This window comes from Vitis riparia, chromosome 18, assembly GCF_004353265.1.
Source record: "Vitis riparia cultivar Riparia Gloire de Montpellier isolate 1030 chromosome 18, EGFV_Vit.rip_1.0, whole genome shotgun sequence".
NCBI lineage: Eukaryota > Viridiplantae > Streptophyta > Magnoliopsida > Vitales > Vitaceae > Vitis > Vitis riparia.
Window position 1 is genome coordinate 23352891 of NC_048448.1, and position 13422 is coordinate 23366312.

The window sequence follows — 13422 nt, forward strand, 5'->3', positions numbered from 1 at the left end:
TGAATCAATTTAAAATATATTTAAAATTTGATTTACCTTATTATGTTGAGATTATATTTTTAATTTATTAATTTATTTAATTTTTTATTTTATAATATTAAATTGATTTACATGTATTTAAATTGGTAAAACTAGGAAATTCATGTATGTAGTGTAAAGTAATGTTTAGATATAATGTTATGAAATTGAAAAAAGGGAAAGTAATGTTTATATGAAATTGGAGAATTCATAATGATAATATTATGATGATATTAAATATATTTATATGTAATATTTTTATTTTATATAGAGATTATATATTTAATTTATTAAATTATGTGATTTTTTTTTAATCTTATAATATTAAATTGGTTCACTAAATTATTTTTGTATGGTATAGAAATATAAAATACATTTATATGGTAAACTTTATATGGTATAGATATTGTATTTTAAATTTATGTTTTTATCTTATAATATTGCAAAATTAAATTACATTAGAAAATTAATAATTATTTAAAACATTTTTTTTTTCAAATAATCATAACTATAAAAGTAATGATTTAATAATGCGGATTGAATGATATGCATTTGCATAGTATAGAGAAATTACATTTATATTTGAATCAATTTTACTTCATTATATCATGTAGCTTTTTATTTTATAAAATTCTACAATTAAATTACAATAGGAAATCAATAATTATCAAAAAAAACTTTTTTAAAAGAATTTTTTTTTTATAAAAATGTTCATTTATTTATTTTAATTAAACATATAAATAATTGGAAAATAAAATATGGTGAACTTAGGTGAGATCGTGTTTATTGTTTTTTTAGTAGAATTTATTTTTATATGATAACAATATGAAACATATAAGTGAATGGAAAATTGAATATTATAATTCTTATATAAATGTGTTTATAAATATTTAATTTGAAAAGTAAGTTGTTTTCCTTTAATACATGGTTAGGTTAAAATTTCAAAATGGCTTCAAAACATGATATTGGTTGGGAGCATGCAAAATCTGTTGGTGGTAGTAGAAGAACCATGAAGTGTAAATATTGAGGGAAAGTTATACATGACGGTATAACAAGATTAAAGCAACACATCGCACATATATCCGAACAAGTGGAAGGATGTCCACGTGTACTGGTAGAAGTGTCACATAGTGTTAGACAACATATGTTTGATACTTCAAAACAAAAAACACAGATAAAGAAAAAAAAAAAGAATGACTTTTGAGTTCCTTAAATAAAGAAAATTTCTATGAAATTGATGAGGGTGATTCTGATGATGAAATTGAGGAAGTTGCTATGGATGATTTTGAAAGAAGACAAATGAAACAAGCAATGAAAGAAAGTCGTTGAATTTTTGAAGAAGATAGACAAGAGCATCAGAAGGGTGCTAGTTCCTCACAACCTTCTAATGCTAGGATTAAGCGCAAATTGACACGTAACTTTAGTGTAAGAGAAAGAGTTAGCATACCTCTAAAAGGAATTAATCCCTACATGTTCCTATCAAAGCAAAAATCAATAAAAAAAACTTGTTTTATAATGAAAGCGTGAAGAAAGTGGGTAAAGCTATTTCTAAGTTCTCTCTTTAATGCAATACCCTTTAATGCAGTTGACAGTGGGCCTTACTATCAATTAATGATTGATAACATAGCAGAAGTAGGTCCAGGTATCAAGGGTCCCACGGGATACCAAATTGGAAATACATATTTAGAAGAGGAGGTGCAAGAGCTTGAGGTATATATAACAACATTGAAGGCTAAATGGCCTATATATGGGTGCACAATCATGTGTGATGGTTGGAGTTCTAGGACTAGAAAGCCTATCATTAATTTCATGTTTTTTTTTGTGATAATTGTATGATATACCATTCTTCAGTTGACACTACCAACATATCTAAGACAACAAACTACATCTTTTCCCTTATGGATAAAGTTGTAGAAGAGGTTGGGGAGGAAAATGTTGTTCAAGTAGTCATTGATAATGTGGCAAGTTTTAAAGTAGTTGGTATGTTGTTGATGGAGATATTGCAAGCATGAAGTAGATTAAGGAGACATTAGATCAAGCTAAGATGATCACAAGATTTATTTATAATAGCTTGAAAGTAGTGAATTTGATGAAAGTGTTCACCTAGGATAGAGAGCTGTTAAGACCAGGAATAACCCATTTTTTCAATGAATTCATTTCACTTGAGAGTCTTGTACGTTATGAGGCTGATTTGAAGAGAATGTGCACAACAAATGAGTGGTGTGAATTCAATAAAGATAGGAGTAGAAAAAGTTTAAGAGATAAGGTATCCAACCTTATCTTAATTGATCGATTTTGGAAGAAGGCAGAGAAAGTTCAAACCATCATGGAACCTCTCGTCAAAGTATTGAAATTGGTTGAGATAAAAAGCCCACACTATCAATCACTTATGAAGCAATGAATATAGTTAAATTGGCTATCAAGGCATCGGTCAAGAAATGGGAAAAGTATTGGGACGTCATTGATAGAAAGTGGGAAGGTCAATTGCACAAACATTTGCATGCTGCTGGTAATAAAAAAATTCTTTATATATTTTTTATTATTTTTTTCAAGTACAAATTATTATAAATTGATCATTATTTAACTTATGGCAGCATATTTTTTAAATCCAATGTTTCAAATTCAAAGTATTTTTCCAACCATCAGAAAATTAAAATTAGATTAAAGGAGGTTATCAAGATATTAGAGCCAGATTTGGATAGACAAGAAAAAGCTATTAACAAGGTATAATAATAGTTTGTGACCTTTACATAATACATTTTGTATATGTAATGTGCATTAACAAAAAAAAATGTTAATGATGTAGGTGAAATTATTTGTTGACGGCCAAGGAGAATTTGGAAGTCCACTTACAAAGAAAACAATAAATCAATCTCTTCCAAGTACTCAATACATTTACATCTATTACAAATAAGAAATTATCATCATTTTTTGTTAAATATATCATAGTGATTAATAAGTATGCATTTTCTTTATTATAGCTGAATGATGGAACAACTATGGTGATGAAGGTCCACATTTACAAAATATTGTTGCTAAAATTTTAAGCCAAACTTGTTCTTCATCAGGTTGTGAAAGAAATTGGAGCACATGGTCATTGATTCACACAAAGCTGCGCAACCGTTTGGCAATGAAAAAGTTGCATAAGTTAGTTTATGTGCATTACAATATGCCACTTCGAGTTAAGAATTTGATGCAAAAGCAAAACAATGAAGATTTATACAATCCAATTGATCTTAATCATATCTTTAATGATGATGATATATTAGATGAGTGGATATAAGAAGGAGAGGAGCCTATTTTATCATTTGATAATTTGGATTGGTTGGATAAAGGTCTTCTCCCTAATGAAGAAGGTAGAGAAATAGTTCATGAAGATGATGGTGCCACAAATCGTAAAGTTAGTAGGCGTACAAGTAATGCTACACAAGAAAGAGATGTTGATTCCCGTCGTAAAGGTAAGGCTCCTAGAACAATATTTTTGAGTTCTAGTAGTGATGATGGTGACAATGGGGGCAATAGGCGGGGTAGTGGCACTAGTGGGGGCAGTAGAGGAGTTGGTGGCACTAGTGAGGGTATTGGAGAAGATGGTAGCACTAGGGGCGATTATGTTAGTCAAGTAGATCCTAGCATGTCATGGGCACAAAGAGATGAAAATTACTATGCCACACAAGATACAGATCATGGATATCGATCAGGGATATGGGAACAACAAAAGCATTTGGAAAGACTACTACATTCCCCAGCGATGATGATTATTCTAGTGGGCATGATTATCATAGATCAAATTATCACCGTATTGATGAGCACTTATAGAATTTGGGTATAGGATGAAGGTAGTATTTCAAAGGGATAGATGATAGATCATATCACAACTTTAGAGACCGTGATAGCTCTTCTAGTACTTTTAGTAGAAATGATTTTGATCAATTTCCAATGATGCATCCAGAGAGATATTCAAATACTGGAACACGAGCTAGTGATTCCTATGGATATGATCAATCTTCTAGTAGCAGTAGCATTGCTTATTGAGGTTTTGGATACTATCAATATGGTGTTGATCCTGAACAGCCTTCAAAACCATATTTTCTTGATTATGGATCATCAAGCCAATCATCTCAACCAACATATTTGAGTTATGAACAACTCTTTCAACCATATTCTCACTACAAGAATTACCATCCCAATTTGTATACTCGTTGTAGGATTGATGATGATGATTTTGAACCCCCTCGTCATTTAACATGGAATTGATTATTGTATTGTATGTTTGTTAGTAAAAATGTTATTATATTTGAAATAAAATAATTTTATTTTATTAGCATTATCATAAATAACTTTGAGCAGATACTTTTATAACTATTTAAATAGTGTTAAATATGAGACAATTTTATTTTATTATTTTTTGAGCTTATTTAATTGTATATATTTTTTTTGATGATTTACATAATATTTTTATAATTTTTTGAATTTTCTAATTAGTTTGTTTTACGTATTGTCCGATACCAAGCCGATACATCGAGACCGATACGCCTTAAGACCCTCCGAGTCAGTGATCGATACCGCGACTTTGAACCATGCATGCTCAGGCCATGGAAGAGCATACTTGGATGGCTTGGTCGTTGATGGAAGCCCCGTTTGTGAGTGAAACTCCTACTTTTGGGGTCCTGATTGCTCTCAATTCTCATCTAATTGTGTCGTAGATGTTGACATGTAAATGTCTCCATCTTTTTCTCTTAACTTTTACTACGTATATTTTTGTTTTTTCCCTTAATGTCATAAGATTACCTTATTAAGAAGGCTAAAATCAAGGAAATCCATTTTTGGTAATGAAAGTTTATTCCCTTTTTAAAGAGAATTTGAGGGACCCAAGATATATAAGTAAAAGAAAATACCATTGGTTTGTGGTTAATCATTCTGTCATGGAATATAGAATTTTATATGATTTTTTTTTTTCTTGGGTACATTTTGATTTTATTTGGAGAGGGATGGGATGGCACAATCCAAGAAGTTTGAGATAAGCTTTTCTAGCCAAAGATTTGTGTGCCATCACAAGTAGTCTACAAAGAAAACTATCCCCACTATAGGGCCCAAAGGATAATGAGACAATGGTAAGAGCCCAAAGGATAATGAGAAAATGGTAAGACTAGAGGTTAATTTCTCATGGTAAGAGAGGGATTCATTTCTCAACAAGAAAGAGAATCTTGTTTGTGAAAAATCCAGTGTCATGACAATTACCCAACACCATCCGTAGCATCCCTTTTAGGTTCAATTTGAATGAGAGAAAGGAAACTAAAAATAAGAAGAAAAATTAAAAATAAATTGTAGTTTTTTTTTTCTTTTTTTTAGGATCAAAATTCAATTTCAAAAAATTAAATATGATAAACTGTTTCCTCTATTTGTAAAATTTTTTTGACCGATTAATTCTTTGTATTTTTAATTATTTTTAAAATACTTTGTACAAAACTACTAAAATATTTCGAAAAACTTGACTTACGAACAAGTTATCAAAAAATTATTTTCAATTCAAATTTGTAAAATATGTTTTTAAATTAACAAATATTTTACATTGTCTTCAAGAATAATTTCTATGAAGTCCAGTAAACTCTTTTATTTAAAATAAAATAAAATTGTACAAAAATATTAAAAGTTTATGTGTTAAAGTTCTTTATCCTCCCCGCAAAAGTGAATTCTACTGTTTTTAAGTTCTTTACTCTCCACTTAGAGGATATATACATTTTCTTTTTTTATGATCCCCATTCTTTTCATAGAAAGAGGAAAGGAGATAAATAAACTTCAAAAAATATATATACATAAAAAAATAAAAAATAAATAAAAAAGGAGTTTAGGGTCTGTTTGGCCATGTTTTCTAAAACTTATTTTTAAAAATTGTTTTTAAGTTAAAAAACAAAAAACGGTTTTCTAGTACTTTATAAAAATAAGGTTCTTTGACAAGTTGTTTTTTAAAATTTTAAAAAAAAAATTATTTAGATAAGTTGTTTTTAAATATATATATATATATATATATATATATATATATATATATATATATTGTTTTGGTTTTATAAAAGCATTGCAAATTCAATTTAATATAACACAAATTAAATTTAATTCAAGTTTTATTAAAAAGGAAAATAGTTTTTTAATTATAAATAAATTAAAAAATAAATAATTTTTAATAAAAAAAATGAATAATAATATTATAATAAAATCATAAACTAATTTTTTTTTTTATAAAAAAATATATACTATTCTAGTCTATGTTAGAAACATAAGGATATTAATATCTTTGTGAATTTTTTTTATTAAAAATGAATAATAATAATAATTGAAAATAATAATTTTTAGCAATATCTTATTTAAATGAATAATGAATAAAAATAACTTTTTTAACATGTAAAGAAGTCAAGTTTTTCTTTCATAAGCAGATTTGGTACTGAATTAGAAACATAATATTCCAAAATGTTTTGATTTAATTTATAATTAATTAGATCAGTTTTTCAATTCAAAATTAATCTTAAAAATTAAAAAAAAATGCATTAAAGAATTTAAATTATTATTTGTATCTTACTTAATTTATAATTTATTTACTTAAATTTAAAAAATATATTTGTGTGTATAGGAGAAATAGTGAAGTCGTCATTCATACTATATCAATTTTGATCTATTATTTTTTTAATGATTAGATTTATTTTTTTAGTTCCAAATATTTTTAAAAATTGTTAACCCATTATTAATTCAATACAAAGTGTCATTTGATTTGAAATTTATTTTTATAGTGAGAAAATTTATAAAAATATAATTATTTGCAAAAATATAATGAAGTCATAACCAATTTTTATCCATAAATTTATAATTTTAATAAGTTTATTGTTTGAGTTTCAAACTATTTTTAGAGATTACTAAATTTGTTAATGAATACAACACATTAATTTTTATTTATATTAGAGCTTATTTGTCTAGTTAAAAAAATAATAATGATTCTATGTATAAAAGAAATGATAAAGTTATTTTGGACCATTTTTGTCTATAAAAAATTTATATTGATTGAATCATTATTTGAGTTTTACGTTATTTTTAAAAATTATTAGACTCATTAATAAATCCAAGCATCAAGTTTTATTTAATTTAGAGTTCAATTGCCTAGTGAAAAAAATATCGAAAAATAAGAATTCTACGTAAAACAAAAATAATGAAGTCATTCTAGACCAATTTTTGTCCATGAATATCTAGTATTAATAGGTTTGCTATTTTTGGTTTTAAATTATTTTTAAAAAGTACTAAACTTGTTAATGAATTCAATACATTGAGTCTTGTTCAATTTGGAATTCATTTGCCTAGTAACAAAAATCGTAAAATAATAATTTTATGTAAAAAAAAAAAAAACAATAAAGTTATTTTAAGCCATTTTTTCCATTTTTTTTTTTTGTATTGGTTCACTATTTGAGTTTTAAATTATTAAAAAAAATTATTAGACTCATTAATGAATCTAATGCATTAAGTCTTTCTTAACAATAAAGTTATTCTAAACTAATTTTTGTACATAAAATTTTTAGTGTTAATTGATTCACTGTTTGAGTTTTAATCCAAATTTTATAATGTAAATGAAAAAAAAGAAAAAAATGAGATGCATTTGTAATGTAAATGAAAAAAATGCACACATGGGCTGCATTTTTAGTGTAAAATATGTTCGGCTAAAAATAATATTTTCCACCAACTTTCCAACACTATCTCCAAATGTCTTATCCTCATAAATAAAAATGTTAAATAAAAAGATTTTATAATTTATTTTTCAATCATCATTATTTTAGACATAAAAACCTAAGACATATTGAAAATTTTCTTAATGATCTAAAATGCAGACATTCCTAATTCCTCATTGATCAATGAACCTTTTGGATTTTATCGCTTAATGAACCATGAACCACCTTTCAAAGCATAAATATCTTACCAGTGATAAGGTTTGTTATGTGGCATGCAAGCTACTTCTTAAAAAAGAAAACTTAGAGAGCTAAAGAGATTGAAGGAAAGCACACATGTATGATTCTTATTGATATTGTGTTTATAAGTATACATGAGTGTTAACTTGGTGTATATAGCAATAACAAAAAATGTTTCTACAAAAAATTCGAGTATAAAATAATTACACAAATATTGAAGTGGTTAAGCCTTGATTTGAGGGATCTTAGTTGCAGAATAATTTCCTTCATAATGATCTCCATTATTGGTTGCATCATAATAATGTCTTCCATAATTATCTCTATTACCATAATTATCTCCATTATGTCCCCACAAAAGTGGGTGCCCTTGAAGGACACCAATCTTAGTTTAAAATGAGAGCAATTGTCAACGTGATAAGGGCTTGTTTAAGGAATCAATAAGTTGATCTTGTGTTGAAATATGAGAGACATAGGTTGCCTTTAAAGACTTTGTCATGTACAAATTAAAAATTGATCTCAATATGTTTCATACAAGAAAGGAAAATAGGATTAGCACATAGGTAACTTGCCCCCACATTGTCATAGTATATACTATGTAGCTATGAAAGAGAGATGGTAAGTTCCATGAGTAAAGATTGAATCCATGAAAGTTTAATAGTAGTAGATGCAATTGCCCACTACTCTACTTTAGTAGATGAACAAGAAATAGAGCATTGCTTCTTAGAGCACTAGTCAATGTCCTATCATATTTTTCGCAACCCAATCAGAATCAGAGAAAACATAAAGATGACATGGTGAGTTCTTTCATAAAAAGAGGCCATGCAAAATAGTACCTTTTAAGTTATTAAAAAGTTGCTTAGTAGCAATCCATTGAACAATAGTAGGTTGATCAATGAACTATAAGGGTTTGTTTACTACAAAAGAAATATTTGGACGTGTTATAGACAAATATTATAAGTTACCCTAATGCCCTAGATCATTAGGGTGCATGGATCTACAATATTAGGTATATTAGATCTAGGTAACACAAGCATTCAAAATTATGTATTTTGACAATGGTCTAAGAGCAATGAATTACTTTAATAGAGTATAATAAATAAAAATTATCAAACATTAAATAATTGTATATAAGTCTTAGAATGTTGGTTTGGTTCACCTTTTATCAAATATGAGACAAGGAAACCAAAAATGAAGTTGACAAAGTAGGTTTTCAAAATTCTCAAACCAAAAACACCTTTAGATTAATGAAAATGAAGCCAATATGATCGATTTTGATTGAGTTGGATTGGTTTTTCCAATTTTACTTACACTCCTACTAGATTCTCTCATTATCCATGATGATTCTCCACCCTTGCTTAGTAATTGAAGTGTTATTAACATCTCATTCATCCTAATTCCTAAGTCTCTAAATTTAGGTTTGCAAACATCTTTTCAAGCTACTAAAGGAATCTACTTAAATTCATTGGATCCTACATTTGGCAATCAAAAGAAATTCTATGGATTGTATCTAGATCTTCATTATTAGAATTATTTTTATGAGTTTAAAACAATTCATACACAAAGAGGGAAACAATTTATACATGAAAAGGGTACGTAGTTAGCTAAATTAAATTTGATTAATTAGAACTATTTATCGAACTTTTGATAGAAAATGAGCTTTCCAAAAGTTTGCATTTTTTCCTTGAGATTTAAGGACTTTTTTTTTTAAAAAGTAATTTTAATTCTACCTTATACATTGGAGCAACCAAGATATTTATTGATTCCATTAGAAAGGGGAACACTTAGGACTTCCCCTAATTTCCTCTTCATAACCTTTAAATATTATTAGAAGTTTGAACTAAGGATTTATGAAAATTCACAAGTTAACTTGGCATGACACAACAATTGATCAAATCCTATTAATATTAAAAAATAAAGTAAAATAAAACCCTATTTGAGAGGCCTTAGTAAATATGATGTAGTCATCTTCAAATATAAGAAAATAATTTTGGGTCTACTAAGGTGAGTTGGAATACCTAGATCATTAACCTAGTGTTCTTATCCTACTTTACCATCTCCCTACCTAAATATTTTATACATAGAATAAAAATAAATGGTAATAATGGATCTTTTTGCCTAATACTTCTTAATGGTTGATGAATTTTTCCTTATAGAATACCATTTATCAAGATAGGACATTGTGGAAATGTTTTCCATAACTCATTTAATCCATTTGAGGGAAAACCAATTTTGAATTAAACTACTAGGTATAGGAAAATACATAAGGGAAGAATCCAAGTGAATCATAGGAGCTCTTAAATACATGGTTGTTAGTTGTAATGACTTTGATACCATTTCTTGTTATCACATGTATAATGAATTTGAGCACAAAAAGGTACGACAAGGCTTCAGAATAGTTTGATTAACTGTGCTTACACATATGATTGAACCTAATCTATTGTATCATAAAAAATTATTCACTATACTATATAGAATTATAGAGAAATTAAAAAGGAACATAAATACAATCATCAAACCTTCAAAATAGTTTCATGTTTTCTGCTTATCCTCCATCCTGCTTCACTAGGTATTTTTTGCTCTTTGTCAAATCTCTTCTTATGCAATATAATTTTTAAGAGCTCATTTCAATTTCACTTTTTTTTTTTTATTATTATGATATATTATATTTAGAGAGATATATTATAAATATTTTCTTAATATATATATATATATATATATATTAAAAAATATTTTTATTTTATAATACCCTTTTACCAAAACGAAGCATTATCCTATTTTCTCTTACCCAACAAAAAGGTATAGCAATTTTTACCTCATGAAAATTTTAAGGCGTTGAATTGGTAACTATCAAACTTCAAATTGAAACTGTTGAAAGTGTACGATGAAACATGGGTCATTAAACAAAAGTAAAAACATATATATATATATATATATATACATGAGATCCACATATAATAAGGTGAGCTTAGGGTACAAAATAATAAGACCTGTTATGTGATATAAATGGATGAGACTGGATGAGACTCGAGTACAAAGTTATAGTACCCAAATTGTGGCAACACTTCATTGAGGGTACTTTGAGTAACTCAAGCAGGACTCTTAAGTCTTAAGTCTTAACCTCATATCTCTCTCTCTCTCTCTCTCTCTCTCTCTCTCTCTCCATTTTTTTCCCACATCTTTTTCTTTCAATCAGTAGAGTTAATATCACTATTTTTATTCTTTCTTTTTGAACTGTGTAGTGGGATCCCCTACTCTTGGGGCCCTTCAGGATGCAAAATGCTGCTAGCAGTGCAATGCTGGTAGCAGGGTGGCATCGGATGAGCTATGTATTCGAGAACCACTCTTTAATTTCACGAGTCCTCGAAAACCGGATCCGAAAACTGCATACTGCTGTTGGAAATGTAGTCACACAGGGAAGGTTAATTGTCTTTGGCGCTGGCTCAACCCAACTCCTCAATGCTGCAGTGCATGCCCTTACACCAGACAATTCACTGCATACTGCTTTGGAAATGCAGTCACACAGGGAAGGTTAATTGTCTTTGGCGCTGGCTCAACCCAACTCCTCAATGCTGCAGTGCATGCCCTTTCAACAGACAATTCATCAGCCCCAGCTATAAAGTTGTGGCATCCTTCCCTTTTTACCCGGTTTGTCCTAGTACCCCCAATTACATTCACATTCCATTTCTGAGATACTACCAACTCTATGGACTTATTAATTGAAACGAAATTTCATATAGGTTTACCAACTACAAACAGACTTCTTTAGATCAAAGGACTTTCAGTTTCAAGGGGACGCATCCGTGTGGAAGAACAACCCAGATAGTACCTCAAATCTCATCGAATTTATGACTGCCCGCAATAATCCTGATGGGCAGCTGAATAAAGCAGTTCTTCACGGCCCATATGTGAAGGCCATTCATGATCATGCCTATTATTGGCCTCAATTTACAGCAATTCCAGCTCCCGCAGAATGAAGATCTCATGGTATTTACTATTTACTCTTTCTAAGCTTGCTGGTCATGCAGGCACTAGATTCGGGTAACAACCATACCATATCATGCAGTTAACTTGTCCATAGTGTTGTGCATAAATATTTTTCAGCAGCTACATATCTAACAATTAAGAAGATCCTTGGTTAACATTATATATTTTAAAATTATTTAATATTTATATAAAGAAGGAAAAATGAGTTGAAAAAAATATGTAAAAATAACAATGAAGTGGTGGACCCATTCTTATTTTTTAAGGAGAATTGTGTTTCCACCCAATTGGGTTGGATAATTGAGTTAAGGTCCTCCTATCACTTATAATTAAACTCAAAACCCAATGAAATAGTAGAAATTGAAACGAATGATATTTCCTTTAAAAATCTCTAAAATACCCTTGATTATTAAATGAAAAAACTACTGATCACTCCTACCTTTCTCATTCTCTCTTTGACTTTTTCACTCTTCTTTCACTTATTTATTAGTGGGACCAAGTTGAATGATTTACCAATCATTTTTCTCCAACAAATTGAACATGAAAGATAAATGGCTAAAAATTATTATTGTTAAATGCATTTTTGAAGTAAATAATTTTTAAATATCTTATCAAATATTATTCTCTTTTTCAAACTTACATTATTTCTCATATATATATTAAACAATTTTTAAACACCTCATAAAATATTAGTGTTCTTTATTTGTTCTAACTTGCAAATTAAACATCATTAATTTTCTTTTTTCAAACTTATAGAATATATAATAAATATTTTTTAAATACCTTAGAAAATATTTTTTTTGTTTCTTACTTACAAAATAATAAATATGTTGTATATTATTTCTCACTGGTCTTAATGGTATAATTTGGTAAAAAATAATAATAAATAAATAAATAAAAATAAAAAACTATCGATAATCGTTCAAATGTCAAGCTCAAGTTGTTTAAAAATCGTACAAAACCTATTAAAGTCTTGTACATCCTTGTACACTTGACACATTTCCCTTGTACAATTAGTATAATATTGTACAGTTGTGCAAATTTAATATCCCTCTTAAGTTATTTGTCCATGTAGGTGTGTTAAGCATACTTTTAATCATTTGGCAGAGAAAATGGTGGATGACTTATGGTCAAAAAAATTTCCCCAAACATCATTATTAGGGAAAACAATGGAATTTCCATATGGGAGTAAAATAAAGTGTATGACATGGGTATACAATCCTTGGATGACAAGGAAAATGAAGGAGTGATTCAGAATCGATTGAAAATTTTCACAAATGGCAATCTTGTATACCCTTGTACACTTAGTATATTTCCCTTGTACAGTTAATGTAATACCCTTGTACAGTAGTACAAATTTCATATCTCTCCTAAATTATGTGTTCACGTAGATGTATTAACCATGTTTCCACGTAGGTGTGTGTGGACCCCGTATTTTTTACGTGCGTTCCCACTCGACGGCGTCACTTGCTTTTTTATTTGT

General features: G+C 28.3%; 1 pseudogene; it reads left to right on the plus strand.

The window, feature by feature from the left end:
* Positions 1–2415: 2415 nt before the first annotated feature.
* On the plus strand, positions 2416–12000 carry LOC117905558 (annotated as a pseudogene).
* Positions 12001–13422: the final 1422 nt, after the last annotated feature.